Below are 15,719 nucleotides of genomic sequence, written 5' to 3'. Positions count from 1 at the left end.
TCCAGCCTTGAGTCGTTAAGTTCCTGAAGGGTGGGTCTTCTATTAAAAGAAGTTGAATAATGCAGAGTGGAATCATCGGCGTAGGAATGGATAGGACAGTTCGTTTTGGAAAGAAGATCATCAATGAACAACAGAAAAAGAGTGGGAGATAGGACAGAACCCTGTGGGACACCACTGTTAATAGATTTAGGGGAAGAACAGTGACCGTCTACCACGGCAGAAATAGAACGGTCAGAAAGGAAACTGGAGATAAAGGTACAGAGAGAAGGATAGAAACCGTAGGAGGGTAGTTTAGAAAGCAAAGATTTGTGCCAGACCCTATCAAAAGCTTTTGATATGTCCAGCGCAATCGCAAAAGTTTCACCGAAACGGCTAAGAGAGGATGACCAAGAGTCAGTTAAGAAGGCTAGGAGATCACCAGTAGAACGCCCCTTGCGGAACCCATACTGCCGATCAGATAGAAGGTCAGAAGTGGAAAGGTGCTTTTGAAACTTCCGGTTAAGGATTGATTCAAAAGCTTTAGATAGATAAGAAAGTAAAGCTATAGGACGGTAGTTTGAGGCACAAGTAATTTTAGGCATAGGTTGTATGAAGGCATACTTCCAGCAGGAAGGAAAGGTAGATGTTGACAGGCAGAGGCGAAAGAGTTTGACCAGGCAGGGTGACAGCACGGAGGCACAGTTTTTAAGGACAATAGGAGGCACTCCATCAGGTCCATAAGCCTTCTGAGGATTGAGGCCAGAGAGGGCATAGAAAACATCATTTTGAAGAATCTTTATAACAGGCATAAAGGAGTCAGAGGGGGGATGAGTAGGAGGAATATGCCCAGAATCGTCCAGAGTGGAGTTTGAGAGAAGAGTTCAGCCTTAGAGATAGATGAGACGGCAGTGTTGCCGTCAGGACTGAGGAGTGGAGGGAAAGATGAAGAAGTGAAGTTGGAGGAGATGTTTTTGGCTAGATGCCAGAAGTCACGGGAAGAGTTAGAGAAAGCAAGGTTTCGACATTTTCTATTAATGAAAGAATTTTTGGTTAGTCGGAGAATAGATTTGGCACGATTTCGGGCAGAAATGTAAAGTTCATAATTAGCATTAGTTTGAAGGCTCTGGTACCTTTTGTGAGCTACCTCTCTATCACTGACAGCATGAGAACAAGCGTGATTAAACCAAGGCTTTTTAGCGTGAGGAGTAGAGAAAGAACGAGGAATGTATGCCTCCATTCCAGAGACAATCACCTCTGTGATGCGCTGAGCACACACAGAGGGGTCTCTATCCTGGAAGCAATAATCATTCCACGGGAAATCGGAAAAGTACATCCTCAGGTCGTCCCACCGAGCTGAAGCAAAATGCCAGAAGCATCGCCTCTTCGGTGGGTCCAGAGGGTGTACAGGAGCGATAGGACAGGATGCAGAAATAAGATTGTGATCGGAGGAGCCCAACGGAGAGAACAGTTTGACATGACAGAATAAGCAGAAGGGTTTGAGGTAAGGAAGAGGTCTAGAATGTTGGGCCGATCTCCAAGACGGTCGGGAATACGTGTAGGGTGCTGGACCAACTGCTCTAGGTCGTTGAGGATAGCAAAGTTGTAGGCTTGTTCACCAGGATGGTCAGTGAAAGAGGATGAAAGCCAAACCTGGTGGTGAACATTGAAATCTCCTAGGATGGAGATTTCAGCGAAGGGAGAGTGGGTCAAGATGTGCTCCACTTTAGAATTCAAATAGTTAAAGAATTTTACATAGTTGGTAGAGTTAGTGAGAGATAAACAGCACAGATGTATTTAGTAATAGAATGACAATGAAGTCTTAGCCAGATGGTGGAAAATTCAGAAGAGTCAAGGTTGTGGGCACGAGAGCAAGTGATGTCGTTGCGCACGTAGGCGCAACATCCAGCTTTGGATTGAAATTTAGGATAGAGATAGTAGGAGGGAACAGAGTAGAGATTGCTGTCAGTAGCCTCAGAAACCTGTGTTTCGGTAAGGAAGAGAAGGTGAGGTTTAGAGGAGGAGAGATGATGTTCCACAGAATGAAAATTAGAGCGAAGACCGCGAATGTTGCAGAAATTGAGAAGAAAGAGGTTCGAGGAGTTATCAAGACACCTCTCGGGTCGGCAGCCAGAAGGGGAGTCCTCCCTGGGGGAATTTGTGGTCCCCCCCCCAGGCGGGGACTCCGAGGCTTGGTGTATGTGCGCCATTTTGAAATTTTAATTTTGGGAAAAGGTGTATATGTTGTGTGAATGTAGTGTGGTGTGGATAAAGAGAGGATCTGTCTTTAGAGAGCATGCTGAACTACTCTCTGGTGTTGGTGAGACAATAGGGAAACGGTTAGTGAGGACATGGGAAGGGTCTTTGGAGGGCTTCAGCTCCCTTCTCACCTCCCATATATACCTCACCGGGAGTGGCTTGCGCCCGTTCGGTAGGTGTCTTCCTACCTACTCCAGCTAATATGACGAATATGACCCAATGTTATCATGGAGGGAGGGTCAGGGAGCGGGAGAGGCATTTGGAGCAGTTTAGTATACGATGACTATAGTTCTACCGTGATGATGAGTCAGTTTGATTACAGTTCTTCTTCCCTGTGAACTGCGAAAAAGGCCTCTAATTCTTTACTCTTTTACTGGAGCAGCGCTTGGCGGCCTCTTGGTCTTCTGTTTGTGATGTCCTTTAGTTTCTTCCATTGATGTAAAAAAAATAGCCTATAGGAAGGACTTGCTCTAAGCTGTAAACACTGCTTTTGTCAGAGTTGCCGGAGCGGACCATAAATACCTGATGCCGGAAGCAAACGCAGCTCTTATATTGACAAGAAACATAAAAATGGGTCGTAAGGGCAAAGCTTAAAGTGAAACTGGGTCGTTGTATGAAAAGTTAGAAGACCGCTGCTCTCAAAAACACTTAAGAGTCTCCTTATAAAAGTCAGCCCAGAAAGGCGCAGATGTGAAGCATAAACAAGTTATTAAGTCGACGAAATCACCGCTTATGCAAAAAGAGACAGTTGAATATAATGGGTAATAGTAAACAAGAAATTCTCTCTCTCTCTCTCTCTCTCTCTCTCTCTCTCTCTCTCTCTCTCTCTCACCCTTGAAGAGCAATAAAAACTTAATTATTTTCCCGAGTCCCTTATAAAAAGTCATTTAGATCCCCGTTATTGGACGGCATGGGGGAGGGAGTCTCCATTCAATGATGTAACCACCAGCCAACCCTCGCGCCTCCTCGCTCTTCATCAACTGCGGCTTCAGGCTCACGGCTGTTTGCTTCTTCGCTATATTGTATTAATACTTGGAGATAAGACCTTACTGTACTTAAAACTTCTTCTGTCTGGAGCGAGCACCTTAACTCGAGGCCAAACTTGAAAGTCCTTCAATCACACGGATTATGAATGAAAGCCTTTCTGATTGATGGTTCATTATCGATCGTATTCCAAGCTCTCACTTACTAAGAGATTCCCACTATGATTCAAGAACCACAACCAGCATCTTCTGAATTGTTTTCGGCTTCGTTGATTTCCTGATATTTTACTTTCAATTACCTGCCAATGCGATGCATTTACTAACAAAGACAAATGAAATTCTGAATACCCATTAGCCAATAAGTGATTCACAGGAAGCTTGTAGGGAAAATAGTCTGGCAGGCCGTGTAATATGCATGGGTTTTGGTCAGAAACGCATTTTTTTTACGATAAAGGACCAAACAACAAGAAACGGCCGTTATAATGTCGATCCCGCAGTTGGGTAGGCGGTGGCCGAAGTGATAGCGTACTGGACCCACATTCGCCGCATGATGGACGACGCGGGTTCGAATCCTTACGCTACCACTCGGATTTTTCAGTCACCGCCGAGTGGCTTAAAACTACCCACATGCTGTCCTGAAGACCACCCATCAACCCGGACTCTAGAGGAAGCCGTCCAAGCGAATCAAGAACGAGTTCCGGGGGGCAGCATGAGCCAATGCAAGATGGCGCCACTATAAACACTCGCCTGCGCCAGAACGGGCTGGGCCGACCATCAGGCCCCACCTGGAAGAAGCCTTGGGCCGACCATCAGGCCCCACCGGGAAGATGCCTACCGGCGCAATAGGCAACAACGTAAAAATAAAATAAAATAAAAATACAGGACGCCAAAAAGAGATGATCACTTTAGCTCCATTAAGAGATACGAAACGCTACAGAGAATTTTTCTATTGATATCATGTGGCGTTCTATCTGATTTGTTGTGCTTAATCTCAGAAACGTAACAGGCGAAACGAATTGCAGACTGTGAGTTTTCTCAAAGATGGTCCTTAACAAGAGTCCGTTACTGTAATGGTAACACAAATTTATTTTTTATCATCTGCTCTTAATATTAAACAATCTTTTACGCCCTGAAAACTTCATTTCTACGATACCTTGATATACTCTGTGAGTAACCGAAGTTATACGACATACGCCATAATCAGAAATGAGAGAAAAAAATCAACGTGCAAAGATAAAGAGCTGATAGCGATATAGTTGTCTTTTAATTAATCAGAAACAAAGTGACTAGAGAAAAGTAGGACCAAGAAGAAAAAAAGAAAGACGGCCATGAGGAACAAGACAAAGAAAAAAAGAAATATATGACGAAAAAGACGTTGAAGGAAGAGGAGGAGCAGGGCTGTGGAGTCGGAATCGGAGTCATCGGAGTCGCCGGAGTCGCCTACTTTTGGCAGGAGTCGGAGTCGGAAAAAATATCTCCGACTCCAATTCATTTACGTAATCAATTCTCGTTTAAAGTACTTGACTGCACTGCTAAAACAGTGTTACCACTTTATAAAAAATTTCCACAAATTTGTGGGAGAAGTAAGTTTTTGTGGGAGCTCTTGTGGGAAGACGTTTCAGAAAATTCATTTAATATGGATTTTTTTGGGTGTGGAGATGTGGATTATTAATCTGTAATTTAATGAGATAAATTACTAGACAATGTATTAGAAGACGTACCCAGCGACATGTGCCGTAGCAGGCAAGTCTCTTTTTTTATAGCAAAGGAAACAGCTTAAGGGCAGAAAAAAGGAAACAATAATGAAGAAAAAAAGCCCGTTACTCACTGCTCCTATTAAAAGCGTTAAGACGAGTAGCCGAGAGGTCAATTTCGGGAGGAGAGGCATCCTGATACCCTCCTCTTGAAAGAGTTCAAGTCGTAGGCAGGAGGAAATACAGATGAAGGAAGATTGTTCCAGGGTTTACCTGCGTGAGGGATGAAAGAGTGAAATGTTGGTTAACTTGTGCGTAAGGGATTTGGACAGTAAAGGGATGAGCTTGAGTAGAAAGTCGTATGCTGCGAGGACGCGGGAGGGGGGGAGGAATGCAGTTAGCAAGTTCAGAAGAGCAGTGTGAAAATATCGATAGAAGATAGAGAGGCAACATGGCGGCGGAATTTAAACCCAATTTCTCCACCTATCACTCGAACAACAAAACACCTATTCCTATTCAACACTCAGTTGTCACTGTCACCTTACACTACACTATTCGGGTCTATCGTAAACTCTTAATAATCTCTTAACTCTCATCTCTTCTCTCTTTCAATCAAGCTTCCTCTTTAGGCGCGTTAGGTCGTCGTCCCCCAGTCTTCTTCCCCCCACAGTTTGCTATCCATATCCATGCACAGGAAGACTATCAGTAAGAGGAGAGGAGTTGATGAGATGAAGAGCCTTAGAATCCACTCTGTCCAAGAGAGGTGTGTGTGTGGAGCCCCCCCACACGTGAGATGCATACTCCATACGAGGGCGAACAAGGCCCCTGTATATGGATAGCAACTGTGCGGGGGAGAAGAACTGGCGGAGACGATACAGAACGCCCAACCTCGAGGAAGCTGATTTAGTGAGAGAAGAGATGTGAACTTTCCAGTTAAGATTTTGAGTTAAGGATAGACCGAGGATATTTAGTGTAGAAGAAGGTGACAGCTGAGTGTTGTTGAAAAATAGGGGATAGTTGTTTGGAAGATTGTATCGATTGACAGGTGGAGAAATTGGGTTTTTGAGGCATTGGAGGACACTAGGTTCCTTTTACCCCAATCGGAAATGATAGCAAGGTCTGAGGTTAAGCGTTCTGCAGCCTCCAGTCTATAGTCTTGTAGTTCCTGCTGAGAGGGTCTTCCGTTGAAAGAAGTTGAATAATGCAGAGTGGAGTCGTCAGCGTATGAGTGGATAGGGCAGTTTGTTTTGAAAAGATCATTTTGATGAATTCCTTTAATATACTCGTGTGCGTCTTCACTCTCATCTCAGCACTGAACCTGTGCTAGGCTGCTCAGAGATCAGCATAGGTTTGCCAGGTCTGTCGTTTTAAGGACAGCCTGACCTGGATGTCCTATTCATGCTCAATAAAAAAGGTCAGGCTGAATCTGCGGTCGTAGTGTGAGTCGTATTCGTAGGTTAGTGTGAACTGACCGAGTGTAGCCAATGTAGTGCAGTGTGGCATAGAGTGGATGGGTGTTATGTTGTATGCTGTGGCTGGCTGGTGTGTGGTGTGGTGTGGGTGAGTGTGGTATTAGGTGTGATGTGGTTGGGTATGATATGAGGGTATGGAGTGACTGGGTGTGATGTTTGTTGTGTGGCTGGGTGTGGAGTGAGGTGTGGTGTGGCCAGGTGTAATGTATCGCGTGGTGTGGCTGAGTGTCGTGTGTGGTATGGTGTGGGTGGATGAGATGTGTGAGGTGGTGTGGCTGGGTGTGATGTGAGGTGGTGTGGCTGGGTGTGATGTGAGGTGGTGTGGCTGGGTGTGATATGTGGTGGTGTGGCTGTGTCATGTGTGATATGGTATGGTTGGGTGTGGTGTGAGGTATGGTATAATGTGTTGTGTGGTGTGGTTGGGTATAATGTGTGATGTGGTGCAAGGTCTGGTGTGACTGGGTGTGGTATGGGATGTGGCTTGATGTGATATGTGGTGTAGTGTGGCTGGGTTTGGTGTGAGGTGTAGTGTGGCTGGATGTGATGTGTAGTGTGGTGTAGCTGGGTGTGATGTGTCAAGTGGTGTGGCTGGTTGTGATGTGTGGGTTGGTGTGGCTGCGTATGATGTGTGGTGTGGTGTGGCGGGGTGTGAGTCGAAATCGGAGTCGGATTCAGAGTAGAAAACTTAAAATCTCCTAGAGTCGGAGTCGGAATTTTATATATCCGACTCCACACACCCTGAGGAGGAGGAGGAGGAGGAATAGAACAAAAAATAAATGAATAAGCGCGGGTCGAAGAACAAGCGACAGTGGAAATATCAGAAGAGGAAGAAGAGGAAGAAGATGAAGGAGGAGGAGGAAGATGAGAGAGGAGTAGGCAGCGTTGGTCGAGGAAGGGGTGACAGTGCAAGCTGGGAAGACAGACAAAGAGGAGGAGGAGGAGGAGGAGGCGGAGAAGTGACAGAGCAGGGCTGGGGAGACAGGCAGAGGTAGTGGCAGCAGGAGCGTGGGTAGGTGGCGTGTTGGCATCCTTGACTGATTTGACTCGAAAATGTAATTATACTCATCAAAATATGTTCCGCGGAGGAGGAGGAATAGGGGGACGCGGAGAAGGAGGAGGAGGAGGAGGAGGAGGAGGAGGAAGAGGGGGAGGAGAGGAGGAGGGAAAGTGAGGGGTGGAAATGGGGTGCACGGGTGATGGGCAGGAGATTAATTTGGGTGAAGAGGAGGAGGAAAGGGAAGATGAAGAGAGGCAGGAGAAGGACGAAAAGGAGAGCGAGGAGAGGACAGGGACGGAAAAACGCAAAATACATTTTTCTTCCATTAGATTATTAAGCTAAAATTACAACCTTGGAAATTCATTTTTTAAACAAGCAAATAAGCACACACACACACACACACACACACACACACCGCACCGACGGCTCAGTGGAATAAGGCTCTGTCTTGTCAGGTTTCAGTCTGACAGGACGAGGTTCCAGCCTCGCTCGGGCCAAAAGATTTTTCCGCTGACAAGGAGCGGTTACAACCTCCCCTTGGGTACGGAGGATGGAGGGTGTGGTGTATGAAGATCCTAGCACAGTAGATCTCAACCTTTTTACCACCACCACCCCCTCAAGGAATGGGTCTTGCACTCCACGCCCCCTTAGATACTTATGTAGATAAAATTCCCTCTCAGATTTAATAAGCAATGGTAAGCCTAAGCGGACCATGGAAAGCTAAAGTTAGTAAAGGCGATACTTTAGGTTTTTTTTTTATAAACATCATTATTACCCCACGCACTCGTAATGATAATAACAAAAATAATTAGAGAAATCCCAACCCAACTTTACCCGCAAGAGTCGTGCCCTTGGAAATTACTTACGCCCCCCACCACCAGGTTATGAACTATTCCTAGCAGTACAGTGGTGTTCTATAAGAAGGCTGTGGCAGTAACTAGATATTGGCTAACGAGCTCCGAATGCTCTTACCGGAAGAGTACTGGCTTGTGGTTATGAATCTAGCACGTGATCAGGCCGTGGTGAATTAAACACGGAAGGCGGATGAACAGACAAATGATCAAACAGAGAAAAGGCACAGCCATGATAGATGAGATTGTAAAGAGGCAGACACTTGGACAGAATGATGGACAGACAGACAGACGGACAGACAGACAGGCAAGTAGGCAGGCAGAGCGTGAAACATGAAGATAGACAGACAGCACTTTAGAGAGTCTGGGAAGTAAAGTTTTCTCAGACACTTTTTTAACACATGAAACGGTTTGAATTTTTATTTTCTGGAAGAGCCTTTAGTGCTGCCTTGTATAGGCCAACCGGCCTCTTGCAGACTCCTTACGTTCTTATGTTCTTATGTTTGAGGTGGAGAGTTTAGAATACCTGCAGAGTTTTCCAGTCCGTCAAAGTTGATGCATTAATTATCATAGTTTAATACCTTACACTGATAAATTAGCTAAAAAGACAAATCTGTGCGTCCTGCTGAAAACTAAATATATATGTGATCTCCGTGATTACTTTCTTTCAGTTTATTTTTTTTAAGAAATTAATGTTCGAGTATGTGTTTGCTTGTGCAGGAGCAGGGATTAGCAAGCTTTTTTGTGTATGTTTTTCTTTGTTTATTGTCCTTGAGCTGTTTACTGAAAAAAAGTACACAGATTCATGTCGTGTGTGCGCGCGTCCCCGTTATGGTACTTTCATCGCGTAGCTTTTTTTTAATTATTATTATTATTATTTATATTCAACAGACTGTTCATCTCGAGTATGTGATAAATGTTCTCAGATTCCTGTGGTGTGTCTGCCTGTTTCTGTACGTCCCCGTGATGCTTTTTTTTAGACGTTTTTGTTTTTACCATAATCTCTCTCTCTCTCTCTCTCTCTCTCTCTCTCTCTCTCTCTCTCTCTCATTACTCCTATCGTCCGTCCTTCCCTTCTACTTTCCTTTCTTCACTGCACCTCTTTATTGGCTTCCTTTATTCACTGCACTTAATATCCTTCTTTCCTTCAATATGTCCATTCATCTGTTCTCTCCTTCCTTCCTTCCTTCCTTCCTTCCTTCCTTCCTTCCTTCCTTCCTTGCTTCCTTGCTTCCTTCTTTCCTTTCTTCAATCCTTGGTTACAATTATTTTCATTCATTCATTCATCCTGTTCATTAGTCTATCCCTCTCACTCCCTGACATGGGGTACATAATAATAGGTAGTTAATAGTAATCTAATATGTAATAGATTAATTATGGCTACAAGATTCTTAGAAAAATAGTAATAGTAAGATATTTTTTCTCATGTAAGAGTAATAGTAAGAGAAGACAGAGTAACAGAAAATATCCATGTTAAAGTTACAGACATTGCTAACTTCTGTAGTTGATAAGTTTTGTTGATTCTGCAATTCTTTCTCATCCCTTCTACTTCAAACTTTCAAATCTTTGTGCTTCTTCAAAGATCTTTAGTTTTCTTCTGTACTTTACTGTCCCTGTTCACTTGCTCTTTTCCTCCTACTTCTAGTGCTCCTTCCATGACAATTAGTTTCTTTTTTAATTTTTCTTTCCTCTTACGCACCATGTCAAATTCATCTACAGTCACCTACAGCAACCTCTCATTTTCTGCCACCAACACTATTATCTGGTTTGAAAAATTTCAAGCCTCTGAATCCGTGAATGCAAAAAATCAAAACCTGAAAACTCATAATTTTTCTTAAACTGGATATTATAAGAAATCTCTCAACTCAAAGAAACAAAATATCTGAAAAGGTGCATTGTATTTTGGAATAAACATTTTTTGTGGCAATATTTCTGATGCAGCACACAAGCAAATGTTGCTTTCTGACTTGCTGTAGTGGTTATGATGCAATTATCTGACAATACTTTTAGAGCTGCTGGTATTTAGGACATATGATCACAATCATCTGATATACATCCACATGTAGTTCTAGATGGGCAGATGGCAGCAATACATATATGTACAGTATTGCTAATATTAGGTGACTAGGGTGACCAATCCCTGATCCAAGTTGTTCTGGGTGAGGTCTGCAAAACCTCCATATAAAAAAATAATTGCCAAAAGGAAAATAGAAAGTAAACGTCGCGGTCAAGGTTCAAGCCGTGACCCCAACCCAATTCTGATGGGGAACCCAACCAAGCAGTGGCATCCCTCAATACATCCGCATTGGCTGAGCATGCCACCTATTGGTAGGGCAAACCCCATGGGACCTCTGCATCCATATGGAGGGAGGCCCCCTAGCCCCTCTTTTTGTGTTGGGGGTAGACAGGTTAGTACTCTACTGCAAAACAAAGCCTGAGCTTAATTTTTGCAACATCCTGAGCCTCTCAAGAGGCTCACCTACTATAACAAATGAGCTCAGAAAGCTTAAAGTGGAAATAGTAGTCCAGCAAGAGCAAATTCCTGTCTTAGGGAGATAGCCACAGCCAACAGTAGCCATTTTTTTAGGTTACTCTGGCTGATGAGTGAAGCTGAAGCCCACCTTGGGCTTTATATCTCTTGTTTCAGTGTATGCTCCTAAAGAGATGTGTGAAATTGAAGGGAAGGTGGTGTCCTAGACCAAACTTGACTCTGTATTAGACCAGTGTCCACCTGGGACACTCTTTGTCATGAGATACTTCAATGCTACTACTGGAACTGACAGAGTAGGCTATGAGTTATATGTTGGTCCCCATGGCTCTGTTATCAGGAAGACAAATAGCCCTCTCTTTCTGAATGTTGCAAGCTCAAGGAGGCTGAGAAATGCAGGTTCTTGATATCAGAGACCAGAGCTGCATACTGAATTTTGTTTAGCAATGTTGGAGGGGTAGCTAAGAAGATTGGACACATCCTTGAAAGCACTCTTTGGAGAATCCTCCAGAACTGAGAAATTTTCTGGAAAGTAAAGTTATTTGCAACTGATCATAAGCTTACTGTTGCCACACTCAAGCTTTATGTCAGGTCAAGATGGCTCTCAAGATGTAACCATACTGTTTCATCTGGAGACTGAAACACTTGGCATGTCCCCATGAGTATGCAGTGTGAATCAAATTAATTCAATCAATTAATTCAATATGCTCAGCATCCTTAAGGACTTTGTACATTTGATGTCAGGATTTTCCCTTAGGACATCAAGTCCATTTCAATGCAAATGACCTCCAACCTGCCTACTGAGCCCTGAAGAATTTCCACTCAGTCAAGACTGTAAAACTACCACAGTACTACACTGCTCAGTAAACCTAACTATTGCTAATACAGATTCACAGCCAACTATGTACCTAAGTTCCAGTGATGTGAGGAGTTTGAGTTCATGCCTGATTAGTTGAGTGTGTGCTAAGTGAAGTGCCATGACCTGGGAAAGTTGAAGATGCTTCTGCCATGCCCACTCCCTTGAGGAAAGTTGGTGTGATTGAGCAAGGTATCAGAGTTATGGCTAGATTAAGTATGCACAACCTCATACTCCTAAAAGATGATAAATATACTCAGCATTGTTCATATGGAGAAGAAAGAACCAACAAAGTGTAATATCCTACATCTTAGTAAATACCAAAATAAACAGCACCATTCAAAGGTATAATTGCTAATAAAAACAGGAACACTATGATCGAACGAACCATCTTATTCAAGATTAATACATGGTTACTGAAACTAGTAAGGATAAAGTAAAAATGAGAAGCTGAGAAAAAAAAACAATATATCATTAAACAGACAGACAATCTGCAGAAATATGTAGGAAAAAAGGAAGACAAACTAAAGCATAAGAAAGAGGATGTCAATGAAATGGACAGACTGACATAACAAAAGACAACTGACTGAGCATTCGTGAGTAAATAGAGGAGAAGGGTAGGTATGAACACAGAGGAGATAATGAGAAAGGTGCAACCACGGATGAATGACACAATAAGAATGGAAATACAAAAAAGATATAGAATGAATATGATTTGAGGAAATACACACAACAAAGAAAGATATCATACACAGTACTCAGAACAGAAAAAAAATAGAGACTAATAAAAGAAGAAATAAGTATCTAGTTGAGGAAACTAAATGAGGATATCAAGAAAATAAGAGCAAGAAGCTATGGGAGAATATAAACAATTAAAGAAAACGATATGTAATAGACATGACAAACAGAAGTAAAGCCAACAATGAAAATTCAACAATACAAGAAACTACTTTAAAACATAAAGGAAAAAATGCATTAAAAACCCTTCGAGCTGACTAATATGACATACTCCATAATTGCCAAAACCTACAACAAAATACTAATTGACATAACATATTGAAAAACTATAATCATACCTGCAATACATCACTGAGTGAATATAGACCGATATAAAAAAAACTCCAGGCAAGAGAAAAGTTTTTACAGACAAATTTTTGGAGCACCAAAAAAAGAAGCAAATGACCCTTTAAGAGGTATAATAGGAGTGTCAAGAATGAAAAGAAAAATGGATGTGAGGTTTCAATAAATAAAGTACATAAATAATGGAAAAATGCCCTAGCAAAGGTAACACAACACCACCTGGATAAAGGCCACAAAGAAATACTTTAGAGTAACAAAATTAATGTCACCCCTTATGACATCAACCCCCTGAAAAAAGTCAGCTAGAGGAGAAGACAAGAAAATGGACAGAAATGTGAAAAGAGTGTAAAATAAGAAAACAAAATTTATCAACAGTGAAATATTTTATTTTATATATGATAGCCCTGCATCAGTTTCAGAATGGATGGGGGATTCATCCTTGCAGAGGTTGTGTGTTCCTGCCCACATCTTGTAGTCAATCCAATGCCTGATCTGCATTGGTTATGGTGGGACCTGCAATCCCTTCTTATAAGAAATTTAACTCTTGGCAAAACCAAAATAAAGAGTAATGATTTAGAGTTGAGGCTTACCCCTCACCTGGTTCTGCTGGGGGTGCAACCATGCGGAGGGGTCCCTTGATGCATCCCCATCGGATGAGCATGAACCCTATGATGGGAGCAAGGCAAAGCCTATAGGACCCCAAAATCCCTAAGGGGAAGGGTCCCCTAGCCCCTCTTTTTGTTTTGGGATAAGCTGGGGTAGTGCAGAAGTGGCATTCTACCACTGAACAAGGCTTGGGGTTGATTTTCTGCCAGTGAGCACCTAAAACACCCTGAGCCTCTCGAAGAATCATCAATTATCCTTACCTAGCAAATGAGCTAAGTAGGTTGAAGGTGGGTAGAGTGGGATTCTCTAAGACAAAGAGGTTTGGAACTGGGTATTACAATTAGGGTTCGACATAAGCAACGCTACCTGTCTTGAGGGGTAGCTACAGGCATCTTCCATCAACTGCAGTTATTTCTTGTTGAGATTGCTCCAGTTAATGAGCTAATAATGCAACTGAGGCAATGTACACCTTGGGCTCACGTTTCTTTGGACAATTTATGGTTTCACCCAACCAACGATTTTCTCACGTGGTTCATGTTTTTCTGATGATAAATGTAGTGAATTCCACGATTTTGTACCTCATTTCTGCCGCAAATGTCTACTTTTCGAGTTATGCTTCTTTTCAAGTTATGCCACTACTGGTATTGAAAGAGTTGGCTATGAGTTATGGCTCTGGTACCAGGAACCCTTACAGCTATTTCCTGAATTCTGCAAGATCAAGGAGAATGAGAGGTAGGCCCTCATTGGAGGACCCTTCAAAACTAGTGTTTTCTGGAGTGAATAGTTCTGTGCAAGTGATTGTAAGCTTGATGATTCAACACAAAAGTTTCATGTCAGGTCAGGAAGTCTCAAGATGTAATTACACCTTGAGAGACTGAAAGGCTTAGGATGCAGTGAGTCCCAAATCAGCTCAATGTGCTCAGGACTCTGTAGATTTAATAAATACATGATACTAATGAAGATTATTAACTAGGTTAACTTACTTTGGATAGGTCAGATTAGGTTGGTTTAAGTTTTTTTTTTTTTTTTTTTAGATACTACTTATAACATTATAGAGAGCTTGCAGAAAATTAAAGAAACTTCACAATATTAATGTAAAATGTTCATGAGTACAGTCTTGCATAACCCATAATGGCAGCACGGGGGGGAGGTCCGGTTGGATTGTCATGTTAAATTAGATTTGTAAGTTTAAGATAAATAGGCGTGATACGCTTCGCGCTGCGCCATTGTTGTCACTGGTGGGTGACGCCTTCGACCTCCAAGCGTGACGCAGTAAGCTAAGGCAGAGCCGTAAATATTCCTATATATGGCTTCGGGATGCTGTAATCCACATAATCCCCCTTTTGGTTAAGATTCGTTTTAGGTCCGTGTCAGTATCTCATTACCTACCTTATGAAACATCAGTATCTCTTCATATATCTTTTCTACAAACATTCAACAGTCATGGAAACGCTTTGAAAATCCAATTCAAGGACTTTTTTTTTACTCTTGAAAATAGGGGATAATGTTTACGAAAGCGCGTCGCCTCCTCTGGCGACGGTGCAGCCGGTGTTGCGAGAAATGCCTCCTTGCTGAAATAGGTCACATACATGTGGGGGGGGGTCCAGTGGTTAGAAGGGGGGGTCGAGGGGGGCGCAGCTCCTCCCCGTTAGTAGGTCGTAAAGTTCGGTTGGAGTAGTTTAAATATGCTCCCCGACCCTAAACCCTCTGCGAGCTATTTTACGGCTGCGGCGGCTGCAGCGTCGTCGCGGCCGCCGCCAGAGGAGGCGACGCGCTTCCGTAAACATTATCCCCTATTTTCAAGAGTAAAAAAAAAAGTCCTTGAATTGGATTTTCAAAGCGTTTCCATGACTGTTGAAGGTTTGTAGAAAAGATATATGAAGAGATAGTGATGTTTCATAAAGTAGATTATGAGATACTGGCACGGACCTAAAACGAATCTTTACCCCCCTTTTTCCTAATAGATGTTGTGGCGTAAGTATGGAAGAGTACTAAGCAAGTGGAGCTCAGGGGCATTCTGATGCCACATAGAAGGTTACTAAGGCATGTTCTAAGATCGTATTAGGGCATGGCCAGTGTGGGGGTGGGCACCTGCATGGGTGGGCACCGGATTCCTATGGGGGAGCACTTACTCCCAGTAGCTACGCCACTGACGTTTTCTCGTAAACCACGTTCTCATAAGGGGATGGGGGCGTGGGGGGACTAACACTAAAATATGCCATAAGTTTCGTCCGTGAAATTGATGTTTTTTGCCACAAAAAAAACTTATTACTTTCTGATAACTGCTTAATGAACTTTCAAGGCAAATTCGATAACTGATCACAGTAGCCTGTAGCTTTGAGACGCGGCAGAATAAACTAGAGGTTCCAAAGTGGGGGTCGCGACCCCCAGAGGGATCGCGAAATGATTATGAGGGGTCGCGAGATCCTGCAACCCCTTTTCCTTCCTCCTCGAAGA

This window comes from Eriocheir sinensis, chromosome 1 (genome assembly GCF_024679095.1).
Source record: "Eriocheir sinensis breed Jianghai 21 chromosome 1, ASM2467909v1, whole genome shotgun sequence".
Lineage (NCBI taxonomy): Eukaryota > Metazoa > Arthropoda > Malacostraca > Decapoda > Varunidae > Eriocheir > Eriocheir sinensis.
Note: the sequence above shows the minus strand (reverse complement) of the source record.